We start from the raw sequence: 15,999 nt of genomic DNA, 5'->3' as shown, positions 1-15,999 counted from the left end.
ATGTACAAGTACTTGGTGATTAATATGTTAGCCAAAATGACCACATACTGCATCCAGTTAAGATTTTACATTTTCTATATAGATCCACTGATAAATATTTTAGTAGCCCGGAAACAGAGGCAACTGATTCAAAGTCTAATGAAGAGCACAATGTCCAGTCTTGAGTATGCAAAGAACTTCTTGAACTTGTCCGTGCAGGGCACAGCTGGACCAGCAGACTTATTAATTCTGGAATTCCCTCCCTCTGCTGCTTATGTAAGACAAACACTACATGACATCATTGCAGCTCTTCAGCTGGAACTCCTTGCTCTTAAGCTTGGGAAAATGTGGCTTTGAATAACCCTTTTCTTATGAAAACTGCTTTTGTTGGTATTTGCCCTCTGCAGGACAAGAAAGCAGTTTGCTCTCCTTGAGAGGTGGGATGGACGTAGACTTCTGGTCACAGAGCCAGCAAAGGGAATCCAGTCCAAGCTAAGTGTCCAAAACACTTGGCAAGTATTCAAAACTAATTGTTTTAAAGATCCAAAACGTCATCAAAACCTAAGAAACAAAATTAAAAACTAAAATTGTGTAATGTTTTCAATGACTAAAATGAAATGTTCCTGGATTTTAAAAGTATGTATTCCTATTTGGATTCTTATGTTAAGTGAAATATAAATTTATCCTGACTTCTCACTGCAATATGAGTGAGAAAATCCATTATGTGGGGACAGAGGGTGATGAGAATATTATTGTTGAGAGTTTATGGAACTGCGCAGTGGCTCACACCTGCAATCTTACCTGTAGAGGTGGAGGCAAGAAGATCTGAAGTTCAGGATCATCTTTGGCTACAGTGAATTTGAGGCCAGCCTCAGCTACAGGAGACCCCCACCCCCTTCAGTAAACAAACAGACAAATTAATTAATAAGATTAATGGCCATTGTGCAGTTTGACCTTTATGACCATTTCATCAGTGACTTAGCAAATGTTCTAGGAAACAGCACTGGAAAAGTCAGGAGATAAAAGATAAACTTAATGTCATTTTCTATTTTTAAATTTTGTGTATGGGGAGGGCAACTTTGAGGAATCAGTTCTCTCCTTCCATCATATGAGTTCTGAGGAGTAACTCGAGTCTCTGATGAGCCATTTCGATGACCCGCCTAATTTAATATTTTTAAAACTACTGATTGAAGAATTAGCATAGAAACTGCTATCTTACTAGCAAATCAAACATGAAAGAAGTAGAAGTTCCAGCCCCAATGAAGCGTGATGAATAGAAATGTAATTTCATTGGTACGCAGCAGTTTCGGCCATCTTAGAGTATCTGGAGCTTCACCTATGCTTTATAACTGTATTCCATGTATGCATTCGCTTGATGTGGACTGCTACATAATTAGACATTCTCGTTATATTCTCCTCATACTCACAAATAACATATAAGCAGTTGTACATAAAATTGTCACATTTGGGGTAAAAAGTTTAAGTACTGATCTATCACAGATTGGTGAAGCAATACACTTTTCACTGTGTAAGTCACCATTTTCTCAAACTGTTCAAATGATATGTCCTCTTAATGTTCCTGACCTTGCTTTTTGAAAGACACCCATTACCCTCTAGCTCCTCCCTGAGCTTGCGTTCTTTTTACTACCCTTGACACTCTTCTAACAGAATGTGTCTGGCTAGATTCTTTTAGAGGCTGATGCCAGGATGGAATCAAATGTAAAGTAATTTTCATAGGAAAAATGTCTAAATGACAGAAAGAGGGGTTTGGGTGAAGAAAACCCAGAAGGACCCGCACAACTCTAGCGGAAGGTCACTGGCATGCTGGACTGCCTGCAAGCTCAGGAAGACACAGAAAGGCTGCGGAGGAGGTCCTGTCAAAGAGGTTTGTGTTGACCAGAAATCAACCGCCTTAGTCACTGCCTATGTCCGCCCTCCATAGGGATCAGTCCTCAGGTTTGACACCAACAGGTAACATAAAAAGTCAAGATGAGTATGAACTATAGTTGCTTCAGTAATGCAATCTTTACTCTTTTTGTTTTGTTTTGGTTTGCTTTGGTTTTTGGTTTTTTGAGACAGGGTTTCTCTGTGTAGCCCTGGCTGTCCTGGAACTCACTCTGTAGACCAGGCTGCCCTTGAACTCAGAAATCTACCTGCCTCTGCCTCCCAAGTGCTGGGATTAAAGGCATGGGCCACCACCACCTGGCTACAATCTTTACTTTTAATACATAGAAAGATTGATGCTGTCATCAGCAGATTGCAACAGCTTTCCTTTCCAATTCATCAAAACATTTTAAAAAGGGCTCCTTTGCTATGAAGTTTAGTTTTCACATCCGTTTAAGCAAAGAGAGTTCAATGGGGACAGGAAAAGGACGACACACATCAAGTGTTTAAATGGGTTTTCAAGACAGTTGCACCTAAAAAAGACATTGAGATATAAAACTTCTTGTGTTGGGATCCTTTTGCAATTGTTGCTGCTGCTTTTGTTGTTGTTGTTGTTCTTTTTATTTGTTTGTTGCTGTAATAAAGTAACTGACATAAACAACCATAGGAGGGAGAATTTTGTCCCGGTCACAGTTTCGAATGTGCTACTTTTTAGTCCTTGACTGTTCATTCTGGGCTCTCAGCAGATCGTCCAGAACATTGTCGCTTCAGGAATGTCAAGCAGACAGTTGTCTACTCACCTTGCATTGCAGAGGAGGAGGCAGCGGGGAAAGTGCAGTGAACAAGGTCTAACCCACAAATCAAGCCTGGAGTGTTGTACTTCCCCCAGCGAAAAGTTTCCAAGACCTCCCCAAAGAACATCCGGTATCAGTTAACTTTCCTTGGAGCTGATACAAAATATCTAACAAAAGCGACTTAAGAAAGGGCTTTTGTTCACTCAGAGTTAGAGAGGGTGTCCAGCATGGCAGGCAAGGCAGGCAGCGGGAGCGTGATGAGGCAACTGGTCTCACAGCATCCCTAGTCAGGAAGCAAAGGTGGATTCTGGTGCTCAGCATTCTTTTGCTTCCCCACCTCAATTTACCTAGTCCAGACACTCCTCCACAAACAAGTCCAGGTGTGATTTAACCTAGATAATCCCTCATAGATAGTCCTAGAGACCTGTTTCCTAGGCGATTCTAGACCCTGTCAAGTTGACAATCAATATGAACCATCACACATACCCCCCAAGCTGGAGACTAAGCATTCCACACATGAACTTACCGGGGACATTTCATTTTCAAACTGCAATACCTTGCGGTTGCACATTATAGAACACGTTAAATTTTTGGCACAAAGAAAAATGATTGTGTTTTAAAATGTATATTTAGATACCAAAGATGGTGAATAATCACAATTATCAGACTCCATTGGACTATATTATATATGCAATGTCATAGCCTGATGTTTAAGTGTTATCTTGTTAACAAAGATAAAAGATATTTTATATACAGAAATAAGCAAAGACTACTCTGATGGTGATATCGTCAACTTGACAAGCTCTAGAATCACCTAGGAGACAAGGCCATGGACATGTCTGATGAATTTTCTGTCCTGGGTTAATTGGGTGAGAAGACTTACCCAAATGTAAGACGCACCATTCTATGGGCTGAGGGTCCAGACTTATCTAGGGGATAAGGTGATAGCTAGCTCAGCACCAACATTCACCTTTTTGCTTCCTGATTGTGGATACAATGTGACTATTCACCTTATGCTACCACTACCATGCCTTCCTCACTGTGATGAACTGTAGGTATCCCCAACTGAGCAAAAATAAATGCTTCCCTTTTTTCATTGCTAATTTAGTATTATTGTTGTTTTGTAACTTATTCACTTTACATCCCTCTCACTGCCCCCTCCCACTCACTTCCCCCCACAATCCTTTCCCCTACTCCCCCTTTCTCCTCTGAGCAGGTGGGGGCCCCATGGGTATCCCTCTGACCCTAGCACATCAAGTCTCTGTGAGGCTACGTGCATCCTCTCCCACTGAGGCCAGACAAGGCAGCCCAGCTAGAACATATCCCATGTACAGGCAACAGCCTTTGGGACAACCCCAAAGGCTCCAGTTGTTTGAGACCCATATGAAGACCAAGCTGCACATCTGCTATATGTGTGGGGATGCTAGGTCCAGCCCTTGTATGTTCTTTGGTTGGTGGTTCTGAGAGGCTCCACCCAGAAGTTGACTCAGATAGATGCAGATACCCAGGCCAAACAGTTGATGGAACTTGGGGACTCTTATGAAAGAACAGAAGGAAGGATTGTGGTCTTTAAGGGGGTAGGAAGTTTATAGGAAGATCAACAGAGTCAACCAAGCTTGACCCTTAGGACTCTCAGAGACTGAATCACAAACCCTCCCTTTCCTAAATCACTTTAATGAGGTTCCAGGGGCCTGTCTGGCCTTATGTGAACTGGTCTGAAGCCGGGGAGGGATGTTTAGTAGAGGATTTATTGCTAAGGCTCTTTTTTCTCTTGACCAGAAACCTTGCCTCTTGCTGTCCAGGCAAGCAGGAGGCTTGGAGCAATTAGCTTTTAGTGAACCAGGAAAAGAAAATCATGCTCACAGAAAGAAAACCTTTTGCACAGGTAATATGTACAGAAGCACACACACTCACACACACATACAGATACATTCACATTTTTCTTGGGCCCAACCGCATGTATTATCAAATTACATACTTACATGACACACCTATACTTACAAATACATATATAAAATTGGTGGATGGAGCAAAATCCCCCATGAGAAAGTTCCATTGAGCAAGGACCAGTGCAGAAAAAACTCACTCATTCTGGATGAAAAATAAGCTCCAACATTTATAACTCAGAGAAAGAAAAAGCTTCTACCTTTCTGTTTCTGTTAGTGGAAAAACCCCTAAAGAAAAAGCTCCCAAATAAGAAGTCTCATGGTAAGAAAAAAAAAAAAAAAACAAAAAAACCTGCTCTCTCTGCTTTACTCTCTCTGCTTGCTCTCCTACTGTCATAGTTCCTAGTTCTTGTATTTCTCAGGATACATGATCACATGGTATTCCAAACATCTTTTATCAAAAGTTCACAAGTTTAAAACATAAATCATAAATTGAATAATAAGTGACAACAGAAATGTTTACATGAGTTTCCATTAAGACTAATTATCTAATTAAACACTCATTATCTATCACTAACTTCACAGGTTCATTAAAAGTTTAAAACAATAATTCTTACATCATTACATTAGCAATGTTTTCTCAAGAGGGAAATCATCTGCTCAGTGTCTCATTTGTTTTGAAATTTTGTATAGATAAATCCAGTCAACATTTTATCTTCTGTCCTTGCACCTATAATAAATTGTCCATTCACAGTTTACAACCCCAGTTACCAGATAATGGTTTTACAGCCAGCCCAAAAGGAATGTTTTCCCTGATGGTAAATATGTTTCCAACTGGCTTTCTATCCTTGTAGAGTTAGTCTGTGACACAGAAAAGTTAACAGAGTTCTAATTGCAGCCCTTTCTATAGGAAACTCAAAATTACTAGTATAAATTTAGGAATTAAGAAATCATCCATATGCCTTCATAGCATTACTACAAGAGAGTACATCTTCGTTGAGCTGCAGAAAATCTGCCCAATGGGGTGGGCTTATGCCCAGGGATCACTATACTCTTTAATAATAATATGAAAGACATAATACAAGAACCAATTCTGAGATGAAATCTCTGAAGACCTTGCACATCAGGGTTCGCCACTGCAGACCATGCAATACAATTGGCCATCTTCAGAAAGTTATCTGTTACTTTTTTTATCTCCTAGATGGCTTCTGACAATGACAATCGGGTATTTTGTCACAGCAGTGAGAAAGGTGACTAATAAAACCAGGCTATTATTGTGCCAACTATAACCATAATATTCAAACATTCCTTCCGTTTAATAGCTATTAGCTTAGAAAAATAGAGCCATAAAATTAGATGTTACCTTCAAATAGTTTAAAATAGCCAGGTGGTGGTGGCGCACGCCTTTAATCCCAGCACTTGGGAGGCAGAGGCAGGCTGATTTCTGAGTTCGAGGCCATCCTGGTCTACAAAGTGAGTTCCAGGACAGCCAGGGCCATACAGAGAAACCCTGTCTCGAAAAACCAAAAAAAAAAAAAAAAAAAAAAAAAAAGTTTAAAATAATCTCACTTCTAGAATGGAGACAAGATTAGTTCAGAAACTACTAAGTAAGGACTGAAGCCTCTGGCTTCTGTAGTAATATTCTACCCACTGTCTTATTCTCTTTCCTGTCTCCTCAGTGAACACAATTATCACATGTTTACAAGCCACGTCTTCTGTCGACATCCATCAAATGGCTCTGCATGAGTACTGAAACATGTATCAGCTTATCCAATTTGTACATCAAATTTATGAGGCATAGAAAAATAAAACTGAAAGTTTAATATTAGTAAAATATGGAGCCAGAGGGTTAAGTCTGTTTTTGTAATACAAGGAAGTTTCAGTTTTCTCAGTAAAATCAGTAACATGATGACATCAAACTGCTGTGGTTTGCGTATGTTTTTGGTATGTCCCACATAGGCTCCAGTGCTAGGATCTTGGTCCCCACTTTGTCAGTGTTAAGGTGGCAGAATAAAGAGATGGGGTTAAGCAGCAGGATGATTAGGACTCTAAGAGTTCCACCCTGAGATGCTGTGGTGGTTTGAATATGCTTGGTCCAGGGAGTAGCACTATTGGGAGGCATGGCCTTGTTGGAGTGGGTGTGGCCTTATTGGAGGAAGTGTGTCACTATGGGGATGGGCAATGAGACCCTCCTCCTAACCACATGGGAGCCAGACTTCTCCTAGCAGCCTTCAGATGAAGATGTGGAACTCTCAGCTCCTCCTGGACCACGCCTGCCTGGACACTGCCATGCTCCCACCTTGATGATAATGGACTGAAACTCTGAACCGGTAAGCCAGGCCCAATTAAATGCTGTCCTTATAAGAGTTGCCTTGGTCATGGTATCTCTTCACAGCAAGGTAAACCCTAAGACAAACGAGATTAATGTAGCTTTCATAAGATGTCAGTTAGTTCCAGAGAAATCAGACTATACAAAAGGAGCAGGCCTGGGGCCTGAGTCTCTATTGTTTCTGGGTACACGATCTCCTCTAGGCTGTTACCATAGTTGTTATTCCATCAACCCAGGCAATGAATAGACAAGGCTGCCTGACGTTTATTCTTGGGTTTCAAGACTGTAAGAGAAACAAACATTTTCCCCTATAAAATACCTAACCTCAAATACTCTGTTATATAAATAGAAAATGGGTTAATACATGAACCACAGTGAGTATTTTCCTAACTGGACAGGAATAAATTTCTATTCTGTATTATAAAAAAGAGGAATCTTGCTTTACTTAATAAAAATCTGTTGATCCATGTCTATTATGTTTTTCAAAGGAGCCTAGATCTCAATTTGGTTGGTTATGATCACAGATTTATCTTATAATAGAGTATCAAAATAAATATCTAATAGTCAAAATAATAGTCCATGAAATTCTGGGTTCACTTTTAAGCATATTTGTGTGTAATGAGTGACAAAGTAGTCTATTCTAGGCTGTAGTATAAAATGTCTGAAATCTGCTAGTAGTTCTTCAAATTTTAGATGCCAACTTTGTTTTTAGCAACTTAAATCGTGTCTATTTCATTAAAATTATTCTAGTTTGATAGTTAGTAACATAAAAAAAATTTGACCCAGAACTGCTAAAAAAAAAAAGTAATTTGAAACATGAGCAGAACACAAACCTATATAATGCTATTTAACCAGAAAACTTTCATTTTGAAGTGTACAAAATATCTGGGAGTATTACTTGTGAGCAGCTGGCTAGTGCTTCTCCTCAGGTTTAAAAGTATTCAGGTTTAGGGTTTGTTTCACAGGAAGATGAGCATTTCAATAGCACAAGCAGTTAAGAATTACGGATAGCTAAGTACAGTGGTGCACGCCTTTAATCCCAGCACTAGGAAACAGCAGATCTGTGTGGTTGAGGCTATCCTAGCCTACATAGTGAGTTCCAGAAAAGAGACCCTATCTCAAAAAACAAAATCAAAAACAAACTAGACACAATAAATAATTCATGATGAATTCAGCCCTATTAAATAGCATTCTATAGGTTTGTGTTCTGCTCATGTTTCAAATTACTTTTTTTAAGCAGTTCTGGGTCAAATTTTTTTATGTTACTAACTATTGTAAATCTCTGCCATTAGAAATATTTATAATTCTCTGAAATATTACTGATTATTTTCCAATTATTTTATTACTTTACTGAAATTTAAGATTTCTCCTCTTTTCTTTTTCCTGTGAAGTACATTTCAACAAGGAAGTTCAACTTGGAAACAGTTGTGCCCTGAATATTTTTGTCATCCTTACAAAGAACTACAGTCTTCAGGGCAACTTCCTTTGTAGTTGGTATTCCAGCCAATGTGCTCTGAGCAAAAGACACTGTGTTCCTTTCCTATTGTATTTCTTAAGAAACTGCTTTACCTTCAGCAAAGTGGCTGAATACAAAATCAGTTCAAAGAAATCAGTAGCCCTCCTTTATACAAACTATAAACGGACTGAGAAAAGAAGTTAGCGAGACAATTCCCATTACAATAGCCTCAAACAATATAAAATATCTTGGTGTAACTCTAACCAAGCAAGTGAAAGACCTGTATGACAAGAACTTCAAGTCTCTGAAGAAAGAAATTGAGGAAGCTATCAGAAGACGGAAAGATTTCCCATGCTAGTGGATTGGTAGGATTAATATAGTGAAAATGTCTATCTTCTCAAAAACAATCTACAGATTCAGTGCAATTTCCATCAAAATTCCAACACAATTCTTTACAGATATTGAGAGAATAATTCTCAACTTCATATGGAAAAAAAAAATCCAGGATAGCTAAAATGATCCTGAACAATAAAAAGAATGTCTAGGGGAATAACCATCCCTGACCTCAAGCTACACTACAGAGCAATAGTAATAAAAAATGCATGGTATTGGTACAGAGACAGGCAGGTAGATCAGTGGAATAGAACTGAAGACCCAGAAATGAACCCACACACCTACAAATACTTGATTCTTGACAAAGAACCCAAAACCATACAGTGAGAAAGGGAAGAACATCTTCAAAAAATGGTGTTGGTCTAACTGGATGTCTGCATGTAGAAGAATGCAAATAGATCCATATTTATCACCCTGCACAAAACACAAATTTATTTTAGAAATAAAAAAAAATGTAACTAAAATGTAGTTACATCATTTCCCCTTTCCCTTACTACTCTCCAACCCTTCCCATATCCCCTTCACTCGGCCTCAGATTGATGGCCTCCTTCCTTTATTATTGTTGTGCATGTACCCACACCACACCCGCACCACACCCGCACCGCACCTGCACAAGCACCGCACACGCACCGCACCCACACCCGCACATGCACACAGGCATGCACAGTCTGCCAAATCTGTTTGGTATTGCTTGTGTGTACATGATTTTAGTTCTGACCACTTTGTAAAGGATAACCAAATACAGAATTCATCCTTGGGAAAAAGGGATTCTCCATGTCTCCTCTCAGCAGCCATTAGTAGCCTGTAGTTGTTAGTCTAGCAGTAAGGTCCTGTGAGAGTTCCCCACCCATGTTAGCACATCTATTGGTGGTATCCTTGTTTAGGCAGCCATACTGTTGAGGTGTTGTGAATGTAGCTTCCCTGTCATTTCTAGAAGATAGATAGACTCTCAGCAAACTTCCTGCTCCTCTGGCTCTTACTAGCTTTCAGCCCCCTCTTTCTTGATGTTCCCTGACCTGTGGTGACAGAGTAGTGATGTAGATGTATCATGGACTGATGATCAGTTGATGTCTATGTTTTGACAAATTGTGATTCTTCTGTAATGGTCTCTATTTGCTATAAAGGGACGCTTCTTTGATGAGGGGTGAGAGCTACACTTATCTATGGGTATAAGGACAAGTACTTACAATGCAGTCGGGAACTATGCTAACTTAGTAAACTGGCTCTCCTCTACCATTCATGATGGACGATACTAGCTCCATGTAGCTAGGTTTCCAGGATCAGGCCTGAGTTCCCTCTTGTTTAGTGGGCCTTGAGTTCCATTAGGCCACTGTTAGTTATTGCCAAGATATGAATGTCTTCACTGTACCTTTAGGGATATCTTGCCACCAGTTTGGCAAAGTTGGGGTTCACAGGAGTCAGTTAGGTAGGACTCCTGACTGCTCCCGTCCCCTGTCAGCTCACGTAGCATCTTTGGTACTAGGAAAGCTAGACCTCAGGAAGGAGGGTTTCAGGTCGGATCCAGCTCGAATCTTCTGTGTCCTAAGTGTGTGCTGTATTCAGGAATAGAGACTTACCTTCAACCTTTGGGAAACAACCAGGAGCAACAAAAATAACCTATATTGTTTGGGAGTCCTTTGGAACTACACTGAGTAGTTTTATTTACAAATTTTGAAAAAGTTTAATTTAGGGGTTTTTTGCCTTCATGTGTGTACGTATACTATGTGCATGCCTGGTGTCCACGGAGCTCGGAAGAGCATGTCAAATCCTCTGGAACTGGAGGTATGAATGGTTGTGAAACAACATCTGGTATGGACAAATCAAATCCAGGTCCTCTTGCAAGAGCAACAAAGAGGGCTTTGGAGCTCTGGGAACTGGAGTTACACATGGTTGTAAATTGTCTGGGGGTCCTCTGTGAGGACAATCAGGTTCTCTTCACTGCTGAGCCACCTCTTTAGGCCCCATGGTCATTTTTATAGTCAGGATACTACCTCAGATATCATAATTCGGAAAAAGAAGATACCTGTTTCCGGAAAGTGCTTGACTTCCATCTTATGCTCTTTTCCCTGACTTCCCAAAGTGGCACAGAAGTACCAAGTATGTTTGTCATCAACGTTTGGACCCAGAAGGGATTCTGCTTCACTTTAAGGAACCAGAGACCCAGCTCTTCGGAGACTTGAGAATGTTTCAGGGAAAGAGTGTCATGGCAGGCAAGCTGCGAGTGTTTAGTCCTGTGGTACATGAGAGGAGCCTGGGAATTTTATTCCCCGAGTCTACGCTTCCTTATCTGAACAGTGAGGGATTTTAACAGATGAACATGAGTTCTTCCCATTTCCACCCCAGAGCCTCAGCCCTTGCTTCTGGGTCTGTTAGTACAATGCAGTGTCTTCTCTTACTTCTATCTACTCTGTTTCCATAGCTATAAACAGAACCACTCTTAACTGACACTTTCTTTTATTTGTTTAAATTTATTCAATTTACATTTATTAGGTGGTTCCATGCTGAATATTGCATACACATACTACTTAAATATATTAATATTTAGGGTCATTCAATAAGTTTAATAATCTGCATAAAGCACTCCAATTATTTTTTTTTCAAAACCACACAGACAAAGTCCCACAAACCACTGGTAATCTACTAATCTTATAAACAGCATCCCAAAGTAAGGGTTAATAGTAGACTGCTACACACAGATGAGGGAAACTGAGCCTTAGAGAAATTCATAAAGGTCAAAATCAGACAAATAAATGGTAATGGTCAGGATTTAAAATCAAGTCTATCTGTGAATAAGGCTGGGTTTTCTAACTTGTTTCAAAACTGCCCTTGGGAGTTAATGCAGACAACTCACGGAGTGGAACGTCAGGAATCCAGCCTCTGCCTTCCTCCCTGACACTGCTGAAGATAAAGACGGTATCTAGGCAATAAACATTTAGGAAGAAGCCGGCCATGGGATGAGGTGGAGGCTGTGGGAGTCTAACTCCATCAGCAGCTATAGAGCTTGTAGGACAGTAAGCTACACAAAATAGTCTCAAAACAAACAGCAAACCATCCTAAAATGAAATAGACCAGTGAATCCTTTTTGTCAGTTATGGAATACCTAATAGGTTGAAAACCTAATAGGATCTTGTGTGCAAGGCTACATAAACATTCATGCTCTATGAAGAACCTAAGGGTTCATAGGTTCTTAGTTTCATATAAATCCATTAAAAATCAAGTCAAGAGCCGGGCGTGGTGGCACACGCCTTTAATCCCAGCACTCAGGAGGCAGAGGCAGAGGCAGGCTGATTTCTGAGTCAGAGGCCAGTCTGGTCTACAAAGTGAGTTCCAGGACAGCCAGGGCTATACAGAGAAATCCTGTCTTGAAAACAAAACAAAACAAAACAAAACAAAACAGAACAAAACAAAAAATCAAGTCAAATTAATTATTCTAAATACAAACTGACACTGGCGGGCGAAGCGTAGGTACAAGCCATTCTAAAACAGCCCTCGATGAGCTGCTCTGATTAAGAATCAGTGGTGGGAAACAACAGAAGAAATACTTCTCTAAACTGCAATCAGACTCACTGCAAAAGTGCAGTTTTATTTTTGGGTGGCACATTTTTTTTTTCCCCAGAGGCTGACAATATGAGTATATTATGAACCAGCCACATGGAGCACACTGAGTTTACCAGGGACATGCCAATAAGGCCACCATCAGGAAATCTAGGTAAACAGAGTAAATGATGCCCAAGGCTCTTCAGAGGAAGACCCACTTGGGAGTGACACATTTGAGATAAAGACAGAAAAATGTTTCCTATTACTGATCACTTAAATGTCTAACTCATTTTTGGTTTTCCAAGTTCAAGGGACCCAGGTAGTGCATACTCCTGTGTTATTGTTTGTTCTTATACATATATGCTGTCCTTGCAGGGTCTTTCCAGCCTTTGCTTATCTCTGACCACTATTCTTTATGCTACACTAGAATTCATTTGAAGTATTTTGTAGAATAAGGTAAAATATAATGAATTAAAATGAATTGGTTTGGTACTCACTAGGCCTTCAAAAATTGAGAAGAGATTATTTTTAGATTAAGAACACAAGTGGTATTTTCAACATGAAGTAGTGCCTTAAGAGAAATTGAAGATAAACTGCCATTGCTGTAAAGGACAAAAATAAGAACACTAAGTTCACATTCCTGGGAGGTGGCTTTCAGTTCACTGTGATAGGATCTTAACAGAAAGTCATAAAAAGGAAAGAATGGGTTCCTTCCCCTCCTTCGGGAAGGAACAGATCCCTACACAGTGAGAGTCTGGACCAGGGGCATTCTGCCAAGAAACAGCACATAGCTTCGTGTAGCATCACACTATCAGGTGACACAGTATTGGTAACCAATAATACTACAACGTAGTTGCTTTTATCTGAAGCATTATCAAGTGGCATGGATTATTATTCACCCTAGTTTTTACAAATAAGAAAATTAGAATGTGTCAAGGTAAAATAACTCAAGAGTATGAAATTGGCTAAGCTATCAGCAAAACTTAAGGAGGCCACAGTTTAAGTCACTTGGTATCTTACCAGCAAATGTTCTTGGAATAGCAGAATCTTAGGAGGAACGGGATGGAGAGCCAATAAGGTTTAAGCCAAAGAAGGCTATGTAAGATGCCAGGGATGTTGAACTTGACCTTCTTGTGTTTATCAAAACGTCTCAGAGGCTGGGGCATACAGCGAATATTCAACCCTTAACTTCTTTGAAAGGGAAAGATAACCCTCAGGGACCATATTCTTTTGGACTGGTGACACCAAATACCAAAGGACATTGCTGCAGTAGCTTCCAGCACACTCCTATTCTGCTTTGCAATCAGAGAAAAAGGCCCTTTTCTGTAAACTCTGAAAACTGCTGAAAAGGGGTCAGAATCACCCCCACACTAATTGCCTAACAGATAGGTAAAAAAAAAAAAAAAAAAAAAAATTCCATCTGGGATTATACGCATGCTGTGATGAGTGGGAAGGGTCTGTTACTAAGGGCAGGGGATTTTATTTGGAGTTGAATGATTCTTTGTTGTGTGGGAGGCTATCTTGTCCTATGTAGTTTAGTAGCATCTTCACCTCCAAATATCACAACCAAAATTTTCAATTAACCACTGCCACGTGTCCCACAGGAGAGAAATATACAGAAAATAAAGTCAAATGTCCTAGTTGAGATGTACACAGGAATAAAGAATGTAAAATCCAGGCTGGTAGGAGATACCAAGATATTGTTAGATAAGTAAAGAGATCATTCTTTACTTGTAGATCATTTTTTGTTTGTAGGCATTGGCAAGAATTTTGGATTTTAGTTCATATAAATGATAAACCATTGAACAATTTTAAGTTGGGAACTAACATGAATATACTCTGAAGGATTTAATATCCTGAGAATAAATGAGACCTTATAATTTACAGTAAGGCATATTATCGTTTAAACTTGGTTGAGGAAGGGCAGCAAGAGAGTTCCATAGGTAAAGGCACTTGCTGCCAAGCCCGACGGCCCAAGTTCCATCCCTGGGACACACATGGAAGGAGAAAACCGACTTCTAGACTTCTACAAGTTCCCCTCTCACCTCCACGCGCGTGGTATACAGCACGTGTGCACACTACACAGATAAACAAATGGAAGTAATCGTTTAAATCCCTGTAAAGTGAGAGGAAACACTGACGAACTAGGAGGAACGTCATGGAAAGGATTATGTCACAGAAACCGAGATATACATGGAGGAACTGGTTTTGACTAGAGTGTTCTAAGGCTCATCCCTGAGTCATGGTCTGAAAAATCTCTTCTTACTTAGCTTTAGTTTCCTCTCTAACTCTTGGTCACACTCCAAACTAATCATGCCATTCAAGAACCTACAAGGGCCCCCATTACACCAAGCCCACGCTAGCCTTATTTTACTTTGAACAGGCACATGTCTTCCTTCACACATCCCCAGTAGCTCTAATTTTTGCCTAAACAGTTTTATCAATTCTAACAAACAAAATCAACTACAACTTTTCATCCCATTCACTAAACATGTATTTGTTAAACACTGGTGCCAGATACTTAATGGTTGGGAGCCTTTTGCTGCTTCTCTGAAGCAGAGAAAAATCTGCCTTTTAGGCAGGGTCAAGGCAGGTCAGGTCTGTTGGCAGATTTCCTGGCCTGCTGAGGCATGGAAAGATAAGAGGAGATACACTTGAAGTTCAAGGCGAGAGGCTGAAGATTCTATTGACCTAGGTGGGAGGAATAGGGAGGGTTTTGGATGGGAACAGCAAATTGTTTGTTAGCTTGTGGCTTTGCTTCCCAAGGTACTGGTATAAAAAGGCTATGAGACATACACTCCCTGCTGGTGTGATAATAACCAGCAGCCCTCCCATATCTGTCTCTTGCATCTTTTCCCGATCTTTCCTATAATCCGCCTCACTCCCCAAAGGACTGTTTTGATTTCATAGCAGCCAGACTCAACTATGCCCTAGAACTTCAGTGAAAAAAAAAAAGATAGTTCTTGCTCTCTAGGGCTTAGTTAATATGCAATTGCTTGTCAGACCTCCTCATGAATGTTTTTATAGGTAAAAGACTTCGCCTAACATCTAATTTTGCCTCAATCTCTTAGCTGCTTTTTCTCCTTGTTGCATTTCACAGTACCCCACCCCATCAGCCATGACTTACCACACCTAGCTATAATGACTTCCAGGAACTACTGGATCCCCGCTCCTCTGGACAGAAAGTTGCTACTCCTACCAGTCCTCAGAGGCAGGAATTTAGCCACAGGGTAGTACATTCCTCAGTCTGAGTTATCAGAAAGAGGTATGCTGGTACTAGGAAGTGCTGGGCTTCACCTAGATGATCTAGTGTATTCTCTGACACACCAAAGCTACTCCCTTGTAGGAACCCTTAACCAATGTGGTGAAGATGGTTCCTTCATAATTTAGGTCTGCTCACCCAGGGACTGTTTGAATCTAACCCCCAACATTCACCTCACATCGAGGAACAGTAATTCTGAGTTAATACAACCACACTGTGACCTTCCTAACTACCATTTTTTTTTTTTCCTGGGGGAACAAGGCGTTCAGATCTTGTTACGTCAAGAGTAGGACATTAACATAACTAAACCTGGACTGCTTGTTCCTTGGTCTATTTTTAAGACATATTTAAGGCACTCATGTAAAATACATCCGAGAATACACAATATAGCTGAAGGGGAAAGAGGTGACAGAAGATATATTAAACAACACCTCAAAACAGAGTGCACCCGAGAGGAAACAGTATGGTGCCAATTCTTT

Source organism: Mus musculus, chromosome 3 (assembly GCF_000001635.26).
Source record: "Mus musculus strain C57BL/6J chromosome 3, GRCm38.p6 C57BL/6J".
NCBI lineage: Eukaryota > Metazoa > Chordata > Mammalia > Rodentia > Muridae > Mus > Mus musculus.
Note: the sequence above shows the minus strand (reverse complement) of the source record.